Below are 12081 nucleotides of genomic sequence, written 5' to 3'. Positions count from 1 at the left end.
GGCATGAATTAAAATGTTCCTTGGGGGAAATCATAAAAAGCTATATTTAGAAAAAAGATAAATCAGGGTTCGCAATTCTTTGAGCAGTGACTGCCTGTCCAATATGTAACTATTATTAGATGCAATATTTTATTAATTCTTGGAAGAGAATGAAGTGCCGTGCGATTATCTTATTACACTACAGTGACTGAAAATAAATACATTTGTGTATTATTATTCAAATTTTAGCACGCAATTGATTGGGTTGATTGTTGCGGTATGCTTCATATTTAGTTTTTTTCCACTGACTGGTGCTTCCCAAGTAAATGCTTCTACTGTATGTTGAAAACATTCCAAAAGTTTCTGTACTTACCAGTGGTCGAGCATTATGCGAAATATAGATGGAGCGTGTCCATTCCGGTAGTCTGCGTTTCGCTCTTGATCCAATCACGATGGCCTAAGCGAGGCAGCAGCGTCCTGAGGGAGGGACAAACATAAAAACGGGATTTATGAGCAGGCGAGAAAGAGGGAGGAGGGAGGTGACTGAAAAGGAGAGAGAGAGAGAAAGACAGAGAGAGGTCCGCAGGACACCGGAGGGACAAATAAAGATACATTAATTATTCACAACCGCAATCAAACATTAATATGTGTGCGTTTGCGTGCGGATGCGCGAAAAGAAAACAAGGTTCGTTTATGTGTAAAGCTCAGTTTGCCTTTGCTTGCTGCAGAGCCTTCACTGACTGGAACTCTCGTAAACTTGATGTCACAGGAGGATTGTGAACTGGCCCCCTCCCACCGCCACCTCTCCAACGCAATGCTTCCTAACAATCAACAGTGCAGACTATACTTCCACACATTTCCAACAACACCAACCTACTGTTTGGTTGGACTGTAAAAATCTCCCCGATGGTTGTTATAAAAAGTAATGGACGCCAAAAGAGAATAATTGAGCAGAAAGGTAACATTTAGATCTTTGACCACATCTAAAAGTTATGTGGTATTGCAGCAAATAGAAATTTACAAATGTTTATTTCTTTCACACACACAAAAAAAGCAGATTTACAGCATGAGGACTCAGACAATATTATGACATCATATTCTTCTTTGCGCTTTTAAAAAAATCTCCAACGCAAAGTTCAGTTCAGTTTTTATGATATCAAATGACTTAAGGATGAGGGGAAATAAAATCTGAAAAAAATTATTTGGTTGCATATCATTCCAGTATAATAGAGTGTCATGGAATCAACTTTTGCTTTGTTTTTCACATCAAGCCACAGGCTGAAAGCGCTTCCCAGCCACAAATTCCAATGGAGCAGTTTCAAATTGCCCAGATGTGGCCTTAAAACAGAGATACAGAGACTGGATGACGAATTTCGAGGGTTACGTAACATTTTTTTACATACAAACAACTGAACTGAGCTTACTACTATGTCACTGAATTCTTGCCTCTCAATAATATTCAAGACCATTTGAGCATAAATTGAAGTGTGGGTGAGCCAAATACCGTCACCACTTTCTACCGAGAGAAAAACAGATGAGGAAGATCTGTTTTTTATCCCTCAGTGTTTAACCCGGTGCAAAATAACCGTCAACACAATAATACAACATAATGCTCAGCTTTTACTTTTTCTAACACTCTAAATTCAAATCGCAAAAAACATTAGGTACATCCGGTCCATCTGCCCTTCATGGCTTTGACGAGAACCGTCACTGTTAGAACTGGATCTCATTAAAGTGCACAGCTGTACCTTGCGCTAGCCAACTATTGTAACGCACAAGGGAATCATCATGGAAATATTGGCATCCAAAAAACAAAGTTGCATTCTAGGACTGAAATTACAAGGCACGTGTGGTCCCTTGAATCCTGCTGCAACAAGTCTGCATACCATAAGTGTGTGAGAAGATACAGTAATGTTTTATAGCGACGTCTACATGACAATAAACATTTGCCAGCAGCATACATTGCTTTTGACCTGAGGTTACTGCTCTGATGTGACACTCCAACCCTTTATACAAATAAACATGACCGGAGGCAGCCATGAGCTTCCTGTAGCGGGAGTCTAAAAGGAGGGAAGCAAAACAGTGCAAACTTGGCAGACTTACATAAACATAATTCAACAGTGAGGCTTGGAGCACTTAAACTAAATCTGGATTAACTAATCCTTTAGTCTCAAAAGAAAAACTGGAAAGTCACCGATCAATCACAGACCTCTGTTAAGGTTGAATAGTTTTGACAAGTGTTTGATTGAAAAATGGTTCCAGTAATTTGTATTAAGCACTTTTTTTTCCACCTTCTGCTGGATGTGGTGAGCACTACCAACATTTAAATATATTTTCAGTTTCACTCCCTAAGACCAATTTTCACCAAAATTTGAATGAAAATATGTTGGTTTTTAGGTTCTGTAATTTGTTAACACTATAACAATCAACAAACATCTACTTGGCTTGTGGAAGCGCACTTGTGTTGTACTACCCACCCATCGTTAGAAACCTCTGACTTAGCTTCGACTTGTCAAAGATCAGTGAAATGCTTTTAGTCAGTGCGACTTATTATATTCTGAAAGTGATGGAATGACTTAGGACGCATGCCAGTATCCTCAGCAAGCCGTTTTCAAGTTTAAAAAGCTCCACTTTAATGTACAATGCGTCCTTGCAAACAAACCCATATCTTTATGTGACTAATTGGCGGCTTTGCTGCTAAGCATAAAAGACACTCAAGTACACCCAATGAAAGTAAACACTTTAAATTTAGGGTAAAAGTTTGCACTTTGTGGTGAAGATCCAAATCCAGATTAGTGGGAGGTGAAGTGAAACCAACTAAACACTTACAGATTTCGCTATATTGCAGCTTTTAGAACCAGACCAGAACGAAAAAAAAATCCAGAAGGAAGTTTCCACAAGCGGGGTGGAGTGACCATAGTGCATCAGCAGAACAGCGTTTATGCACTGCAAATGTAGCTTGGAGTCCCCTTCGGCTGTGGATAAGGGGGTCTTGGTGTAATTACAGGGCGCCGCTTTGGGCAGAGAGCCACTGGCACTCAAACACAAACAAGCGTTGCAAATGTGAAGGTGACGCGTAATCACACACACACACGCACACATGTGCACCCACTTGCAAAAGCTCAGACAGCCACAAGGGGGAGGGGAGGTAATCAGATCCAGGTTGTGTCACAGCAAAAACTGACTTCTGACCTCTTCGCCAAGCCTGCAAGTGTTTGCTAATGTTTGTGCAAATGTCGCTGGTAAGATGGGGGGGGGTCAGCTCGCACATGAATGCACAGGGAACAGCTGCTACATGAACCCCCCCCTTTCAGTCTCACTTCACATGTGTGCAGAATGTAGCCACCGACGTTTACAAGACGGTCGACTGAGCTTTTAGCTCCAAAGCACGTGTGGATTCCTGCCAGCAGTTTGCTCGGCCTCTCGTCCATCCTTCCTTCCTGCCCTTCCCTCTCAAGGTTTCTCGTCATTCCAGTTCTCCCGCTGAATCCCAACAGACTATAAACGTTTGCCTTTGTCTACAAGAGAATTGCTTTCCTTTCTCATTAAAAGCGAAGGTCTGTAAACTCTCATAAAACCACCCATTTCGTTCTACAACTCTAATTTACAGCTTCTCTGCTGCCAGTCTTCTCCCTAACTGAACCCACCACCCCCCACCCCCAACTCGTGACGAAGCCCATCTGCTCCCGAAAAGATGGACAAGAAAGCAAAACTGTGCAGGAAGCTGGCCAGGAAATAAACGGCCACGGTGACAAATTTCTATGTGCAGGCAAGGCATGCAGCTGACAAAAATGCAACCGTGGGGGGGGGGGGTGTTCCACCATTTGAGTTAGGACAGTGCTTCTCAATTATTTTCTGTTACGCCCCCCCCTAGCAAGAAGAAAACTATTCGCGCCCCCCTCCCCACCGTGACTATCCTAACTTGTCTTGTAAGCCGTAAAATGTTGCACTGTCGCAAACGTGACAGAAGTAACAATGAGAGCGCCACTGCCCCCTGCTGTAGTAAACGCGCAATTACACTTTATTCTAGTACTGCCAAAAAAAAAGCCTGTTCCCCAGGGTCACACGCGCCCCCCCAGGAATAGCACCGCGCGCCCCACTATTTGAGAAGCACTGAGTTAGGATGTTAACGTGTAAAGGTAGTTACACAACAGCAGGCAACCTTCCCAGATCACTCTTGGCTTTGTATTCACTGGCTAAAGCGAAGGCTGGGTCGTCTACATTTAGATGGAAGCCGCATCCTCTACAAGAGGAAGAAATAAAGCTATGATGAAAACATTGTTTTAGATAGGTCATAACATTCTTCATCAAGCACAGTCAATGGAATCTCACATATCAAAGAAACCGGACATCTTGGGAACAATTATTAAGTTTTTTACAACAACAAAAAAAAAAAGTTTCCGAAGTCCTGAATACAACAAAGGGCCTACAAACAAATGCGTGCGTATGTCTTTCTCCTTGTCATTTCAATCACAGGAAATAACAAGAGGCAAAATGGCACTCAATGATTGAGACTAAAACCTAAACAAGCAATTTTGTCTAACTACAACACCAAACATGCACACTGCCTTGGCTACTCATTGTGGTGTAACGAGTGTGAAGGAAAAACAAAAATAACTTTTAAAAATCAACCTTCAAAGTAACACTCGAGAACTTTCTTTGCACGAATGTACCATTGCGTGTGCAGTGTATACATTACACTTACATTGGTGTGGTTTTGCGATGGGTGGGAAGACTGGCAAGAAAATGACCACAAAGAAAAAGAAAAGCAGGAATTTTCAGGGCGTGCCAAAGAATCTGAGGCATGCCTTTTTTTCTTTTTGCATGACTGTGGGGCATGAACATAATTATTTAACATACGTGCCCGGGAATTAGCGGTGAGGCTGACCATTTGTGAACATTTAACTGTGAGCGAGTGCAAGGGCATATCAACGCATGATGATGTGTTACTGTGGATTGCATGGCAGTCTCAACCCTTCCCCGATTGTAACACAGGAAGTTGTTGAGACGCTGACAAGTCCTTCAATCCCAAATGAGGTGGCTTAAAGGAACACATTCCCAGACACTCAACCGAGTGATACACTCTTCCTGTATTTTCGAACTATGGGAGCAAAGGAGAAGGGGTTTGCGTATGCAGTAAACCCTCCCCTGTTTTATCCAACCTCTCTTTCCGCAGGAGGAGTCAAAGGAGCTGAGGAAAAACATATTGACACCAAACTAAACATTCTGCAGTAGCAAAGGCGCTCCAGCTCTGTCATGTTAAATCCTTGCTGCAGCTACAAATTCAATAAATAACTCTCCAAGTACGATTGTGTACTTTGCCAGATTTACATCAACATCTAATTTAGTTATTTATTTTACACTTCTTCTCCCCAAAAAAGTCACTTTTCCTGTTATTGATTTATATGTTTTTAAAATCACATTAATATGGGTAAAGTTTTGAAATGATTGATTTCGGTTTCATTTCTTCACACCACAAAAACCTGACAAACAGGGGTGTTATTCATATTCATCCACTCAGCATGTCTAAAAAGTAAAAGTTTGGGTGTAAACAAAAAACTCTTAACGGTCAGTTGGGAACATGTATGGGAATAAAAGTCCAGGCCAGGGAGGAAGCAGCGTGAAGAATAGTCATATCCTATATATAGTTGAAATGTGACAGGATGTCCGACGGGAGAAGGAAGTCTGTGAACAACACACATCTGAGACTGTGTGTGTGTGTTCGCCTTTATTTATGCATCCCCGATGTTGCCTTGCTTCAACATTTCACCAGAAAACGTGAAATGCCACAATGCTTTATCATTACCGCAAACGTGTCTAATGTGAAACAACCGTGAACAAAAGGCGAAACAGGTCCTGATACGTGAGGCCATCAAAAATGGGTACCACAGTAAAAACAAGACGTGAGGAGGGAAGAAAGTGGATCAGAGCGCTAGCTAGGGTGATTCATCAGAAAAGGAATGTCCTGTCGTTGCCAGAGGAGCCACAGACACCACTGCAATGGCCTCCCCCCCGCCCCCCTCTTCAGCACTTTCAATCATCCAATCCCCCAACTCTTGTTTTTCGTTTTTCCACCGCCGTCTACTTTTTGTTGTTAGCAAAGCATGCTTCAAGACTCTTTTTCCATTTATGCCCTGTCAGTGGAAAGTCTAAATCCAAATATATAAATACACAGAGTCTCTACGATGGCTTGAACACATACACATACACATACACATACACATACACATACACATACACATACACATACACATACACATACACATACACATACACATACACATACACATACACATACACATACACATACACATACACATACACATACACATACACATACACATACACATACACATACACATACACATACACATACACATACACATACACATACACATACACATACACATACACATACACAATATATAATATATATATATATATATATATATATATATATATATATATATATATATATATATATATATATATATAAATAATATATAATATATACACACAAAACATTAAATATTTTTGCTTGGTTCCTGGGCTGCTGCTGCTGCTGCTTGACAAAGTTTCATGGCAATCTGGTGAATACATTTTGAGTCATCAGAATAACTAACAAACAAACGGATGCAAGAGTCTCCTTGGAAGAGGAAATCTATTTTATTTGAGCCACCACAGCCCGCCGGATATGACAACGAATGTGGTGAGAGAGCCAAATGACCACAATCAGGATTTCTCATTCACATTGTGTTCATTCATCCAATAAGAATGTGCTTTTAAATTTGTTTCAACTTAGATTTAGAAACTATTTTATTTTAAAACAGTCTTAAATGAATAAGAGATTTTTTTAATGACTCCTTCTCGAGGGTAAAAATACAAACGTCTGCGTGTACGTAGGTCTAAGTGTGTTTTTTAAACGCTTTCAAAACTCTAAGTGGAGGATTTTTTTTTTTTTCAAACGCACTCAACACATTCAAAACAAACGGCTACTTTTAATCATTAGCTGCTTAGGAGTCTGGACAGAGGTCTCACAAGTGATATTGTACATCCCTGAGGGCGCATTCAAATGCATTGATGAATAACACTGCCGCTGTAATGTTATGTATTGCACTACATAGCCAGCGTTGCTATCGTTTTGACAACCCCACTGTAGCATCGGGTGAAAATAATACCGAAAAGGCGACTTTGCAAGGTTGGTGCTACTATGTACCCATGTGTGATCCAAATAACTCAATATTTCTTTTTAAACAAGCGCTTCGATCCCAGCAGTCAATGCAGGGATGCAGAGCTTACCAAAACAACATCCCGACAGCAAGAAAAGATGCCCTGAGGCCAAAATGCCATGCACTAATCTTTACAGTTAATAGCCTCCTGCATGCTTTCTAATTAGCAGGGTACTGAAAATCACTTGGCAAGGCCTACTTCCACAGTCCTGCTGATTCTGTATGCATTAGAGGTGCCCATTAATAGCTGAACATTTGCCAGTCAGCTTAAATGTTCTTGGAGATCACAGCGAGGACGGAGGAGGAGGAGGAGCACCTTGCTGAAGAAACCCAACAATATGTTGGAGAGTGGGAATTTGGAGACAAACCTGAGACCTTTACACATTCTTTCATCACTTTCTAGCTTTCACGTGGTGGCGTGGTTGGAAAGCGAGGTCACAAAAGAAAAGATGTATGGGAAAAACATTATGCAGCTGAACTGGGACTGGGAGTGATGGATAAAAATCCAACTCATTTTTCAGCCGTAGGAGCATTAAATATAATAATTAACAAAACAACAGCAAAATAGTCAAAGACAACAATACATCAACAGAATGACCATAGCAGGATGACTACGAGATAATTACATTAGTGAGCCTCAAAAACAGGAAGGCCAGATAAGTCTTTACCAAACAACATCTAGAAAAAGCCTTCACAGTTCTGCAACAACATACAAAACTTGTACCAGGTTGATGGGATGAGAGGAGTGAATCTGCTCGTGATCCAAAACATATCTCATCAGTGAAGCATGGTGGTCGTAGTTTTTATAGCGTGGGCATGGACAGCTGCCAGTGGAACTGCTTCCCTCGAGTTTATTGACGATGCGATTGCTGACAAAAACAGCAGGATGAATTCCGAAGTGTTTTGGGGCAATCTCATCTGCTCATATTCAGCCATACGCTTCAGAACTCAATGGACGGCGCTCCGCTGCACAGATGGATAATAGCCCAAAGCATACCGTGAAATCAACCAGGTTTTGTTTTTCAAAGCAAATACGTACAAGGTTATGCATTACCTCAGGCTTGTATACAAACTGTTGTAATTTCGACACCATTCACCTGATTTGCAAGTGGAAACCCTCAAATTAAAGTCTGCAGTTAAAACAATTTGTTTTCTTTCCAATCCATTGTATTGGTGAATAGATCCCCAAAAATATTTTTTTATTGATGTCCCATTATTTATGGACCTGGTTGGATGTGAAACTACAGTCTATTCAAAAGGCTAATTTCCATTCTGGATTAATTAAAAAAGGGCGGTATTATTAACGACCAGTTATTAAAAAATGATTTAATGACTCCTTCTTGGACATGTCTGAATGAACCCCTCCTAAGAAAAACTCAACGAGGCAGCCAACTGGCAAAATGCACCGATTAGGAGCATGTGGATGAAAAGTGCCAGAATGGACAAGACCATTAGGCAGATGGAAGCAGAAAATGGTCCCCCCCCCTGTCATTTAGTGTCCCACCCTGCAGGATGAAAGGGGGCCTCTGAGCTCCTTCTCTGTTCAAACACACCTCACGGGTGTCTGCTCCCTGCAACAACAATGCAGACACACATATATTGCGGCCTGGCTAACGCAATAAGCCTTTTGAGAGTCAATGAAACACACTGCACCAACAAACTGCAATGTGGTCATTCTGCCAAGCTGACAGCCTGCAAGGAATCTATTCTCTGCTGTCTTAAATTCATCATTCATCTGTCCAGTCCGGTCGGGACCTTCACACACGATCATGTGCACGTGTTACACATCTACACACTTGTTTGGTCAAGGGCGGACAAGCTGTATTGTTTCGCAAGGGAAGCGGTGCGGCGATAACAGATCTCCACGTTCTTTATCTGATTGCTCACACACACACACAGATGCACACGCACGCACTCACGCGCACACAAACACTCGTCTCTCGTCAATTGCTGTGCACAAGCTTAACCGCACACACAGATGTACATGTTTAAAGTACTGCCAACATAATTACATCCAAACTGCAGGAAAAGATATGTCCTCATGTTTTGGGCTTCACAAGATGGCAGATGGCATGAAGTAAACTGCTATTTTTGGGTGCAGTGGTAGATAATATAGGTCTGTCACTAAACTGTTAGTTGTATTAAACGGATGCACTTTTATCAGACAAAAGCAAAGAGGTGGCCTGCAAATGCCTGAGGCACTTTTTTTTCCCCCCAAAGTCAGACGCTCTTGATGCAGAGACGTGTTACAGAGCCAGTGAGTGTATGCGTTTGTGTGTGTGTGTGTGTTTTATGATATTAAAATAAAAGGAAGGCAAGGGAGTAGAATGGAATATAGCACTGGACAAACACAAACACACACACATTGCATTGCAGGCAGGTCTGGGCAGTGATGGGGGGTCAGCAGGGATGACAGTGCACCATTTCATCTACAGCGACACATTTACTTGTTTGGACCAATCCAATGTTAGCCTGAGCTGTTTATGACACAGTAAACAGATATTCTGAGTTTTTAGTGAAAATAAATGAGCGCGTGATGCAAAACAAGACAAGACCGATGTCGCCAAGGAAGAACAGGAAGAAAAAAAATCAAGACGTGTCCTTTGGCAATTTTTGTTATTGTCAACAATGTCTCCGTCTATGACAACTGGAGAGGCAATCCCTATATATACAATATGACACAGTTGGTGGTAGAGATATATTTTAAGGATAAGAAATCATGTTTTTTTTTTATGCCTTTGACTAGATATAGAGATAAAAGTGCACATAGAAAAAGCTCTAGGCTTTACACATTCATCTTGGGACTGATGCGAAGCCTTACCAACTTTACAAATAATGCAAACAGTCTCTCCCTCAATTAGAACATAGAAAGGGAAATCAATGGCTCCATGGGTGTGGACAAAACAAAGAAGCATAAGATGTATTCTCTCAAGGGTCAAGCTTGCTGGAGATAGGCTGGGAACAATTATTCCTGGCAAAGTCCGGTACAACCAGCACTGTGCACCAATACAAGCGCCTGAAGCCTCAACACAACAATGCCAGCAAAGTCAAGAGTGTCCTATTTTTATGTGTTTGCTTCACAAAGACCTCGTTTGCACTGACTAGAGAAATCGTACATGGGACAAGACGGGTGTTGTGCACTCTCTGGATGACAAGCATGTGATGTGTTGAAATGCAACATGCAACTTCACAGGATGCCCGTATATGAGCAGATGACTTTTGCACCGTGAGATGGTCATTTTACTGTTGCTATGCATTTTTTCTAATCCCAATCGGTTAATATATATATGGCCACCTTACATTTCACCAAGATAAAATGGTTGCTCAAATTAAAATATTTTAATTTAAATTTTTGGAAAGAGAATTCCATTGGCTGTAAATAAAACCTGCATGACAAGAAAAGATTCCAAACTAAAATCCCATGCTTGCAAAGGATTGAGTCACATAGCTTCGTTTATTTTTGTCTTCATAGAGTTTATGATTAAACACATTATAAACATAGGAATCAGGTACGTTTGACCACAAACGTAGAGTTAAGTCATGGAGGGTTGTCATTTGTAAACCGTGAACTTCAACTCATAGATCGTTTATTCCGCTAGATAATGATGATGTGCAATATAATTTTAACGCTTGCTTCTCCAATATCCATTTAAACAGTCTATGCGTGAATACAAGGAAAAACTTCAGTGGCTTGTTTTCAGGAGGGGAAGAAAAGTCAATCACAGTTGACAATGAGACAAAACCCACGATCAGGGTCCGTGAACGCCCCTTCTGAGGCTCCAGCTTCCCTACGCTCGGCCGCGACCCGTCCGTCCGCAATATAGCGGGCCCATCTGTGGCGACTATCCCACTCCCCCTCGCTTCATATACATTTCAGAGCAAAACGTATCCAAAAGAGAAGAGATCGACGGCGGTCAGCCGCTGTTAAAGCGTCAATTCCTCACTCACCTCCTCTCCGGTGCGTTTGCGTCTTACTCGCTGCTCTCTCGATGGAGCTCTCTGCTCTCCTCCCCTGCGTTTCCTCTCGGCTTCTTGCTCTCTTCCTCCAGCCCACCCAGATGCCACTCTTGGCCGTAAGAGGGAACCAGGGGACGCTGCTCCGGAAGCAAAAAAACAGCCAAGGCTCCTCCCCACCCGCAAACGGTCACAATAAAAAATCTCGACACCTCAGTTCAAGAGGCCGGAATTAAAGAACAAATCATTTCCAAACTTTTTCTACCTTTATTGTGAGCAATATCAATACCATAGTTAAATAATAATAATAATAATAATAATAATAATAATAATAATAATAATAATAATAATAATAATAATAATAATAATAATAATAATAATAATAATAATAATAATAATAATAATAATACATAGTTTATCTTTTTGAAAGCAAAAGTAAAAATCAAATCAAATGCTGTAATGTGGTAAAAATGTGCACAGTTTACAAATGACGTTCAGAATTGAACAATAAAAACAAATTTCCAAGCATATGTGAGAAAATGTTGTATGTATGGTCAATTGAAACCAACGTTGAACTATTTGGTCCATAACGTATGTTTGGCCTATACACAACAATGCTCCTACTATAAAAACAATTAAGCAATTAATTTAAATATTGTGAAGACATCAGTTTAGTTTTTAGTGCTTTGTTGACATCTAGTGGCCTTTCCTGTTAACGCAAGTCTACGGCTATATCGTCAGGTTAATATTTATTGATGTTTATTAAAACATAAAATACTTGTATAAGTGGTACAAATGGTAGATGGGTGGATTTATGTATTCTAAATCAAGACAATTTCTTCATTACAAAAAGTGACGTGGCGTGCGCTTTATTCGTCACGTTTCAATTCCTCCAATCCAACAGGTGGCGCCCCATAAA

At 40.9% G+C, this 12081-nt stretch overlaps 1 protein-coding gene across 2 annotated transcripts in view; it reads right to left on the bottom strand.

The window, feature by feature from the left end:
• Nucleotides 1-11303, bottom strand: part of apbb2b (amyloid beta (A4) precursor protein-binding, family B, member 2b) — a 34001-nt gene extending 22698 nt beyond the window's left edge. For both annotated transcript variants that reach the window (XM_061274422.1, XM_061274423.1), the window contains exons 1-2: nucleotides 11157-11303; nucleotides 353-456 (exon numbers count right to left, since the gene is read on the bottom strand). The gene's annotated coding sequence lies outside the window, so the exon portion shown is untranslated. The remainder of the gene's footprint in view (nucleotides 1-352; nucleotides 457-11156) is intronic.
• Between the last annotated feature and the right edge of the window lie 778 nt (nucleotides 11304-12081).

The sequence above is a fragment of the Syngnathus typhle genome, linkage group LG3, assembly GCF_033458585.1.
Source record: "Syngnathus typhle isolate RoL2023-S1 ecotype Sweden linkage group LG3, RoL_Styp_1.0, whole genome shotgun sequence".
In the NCBI taxonomy this organism is placed as follows: domain Eukaryota; kingdom Metazoa; phylum Chordata; class Actinopteri; order Syngnathiformes; family Syngnathidae; genus Syngnathus; species Syngnathus typhle.
Note: the sequence above shows the minus strand (reverse complement) of the source record. Positions and strands in the feature narration are given on the sequence as shown.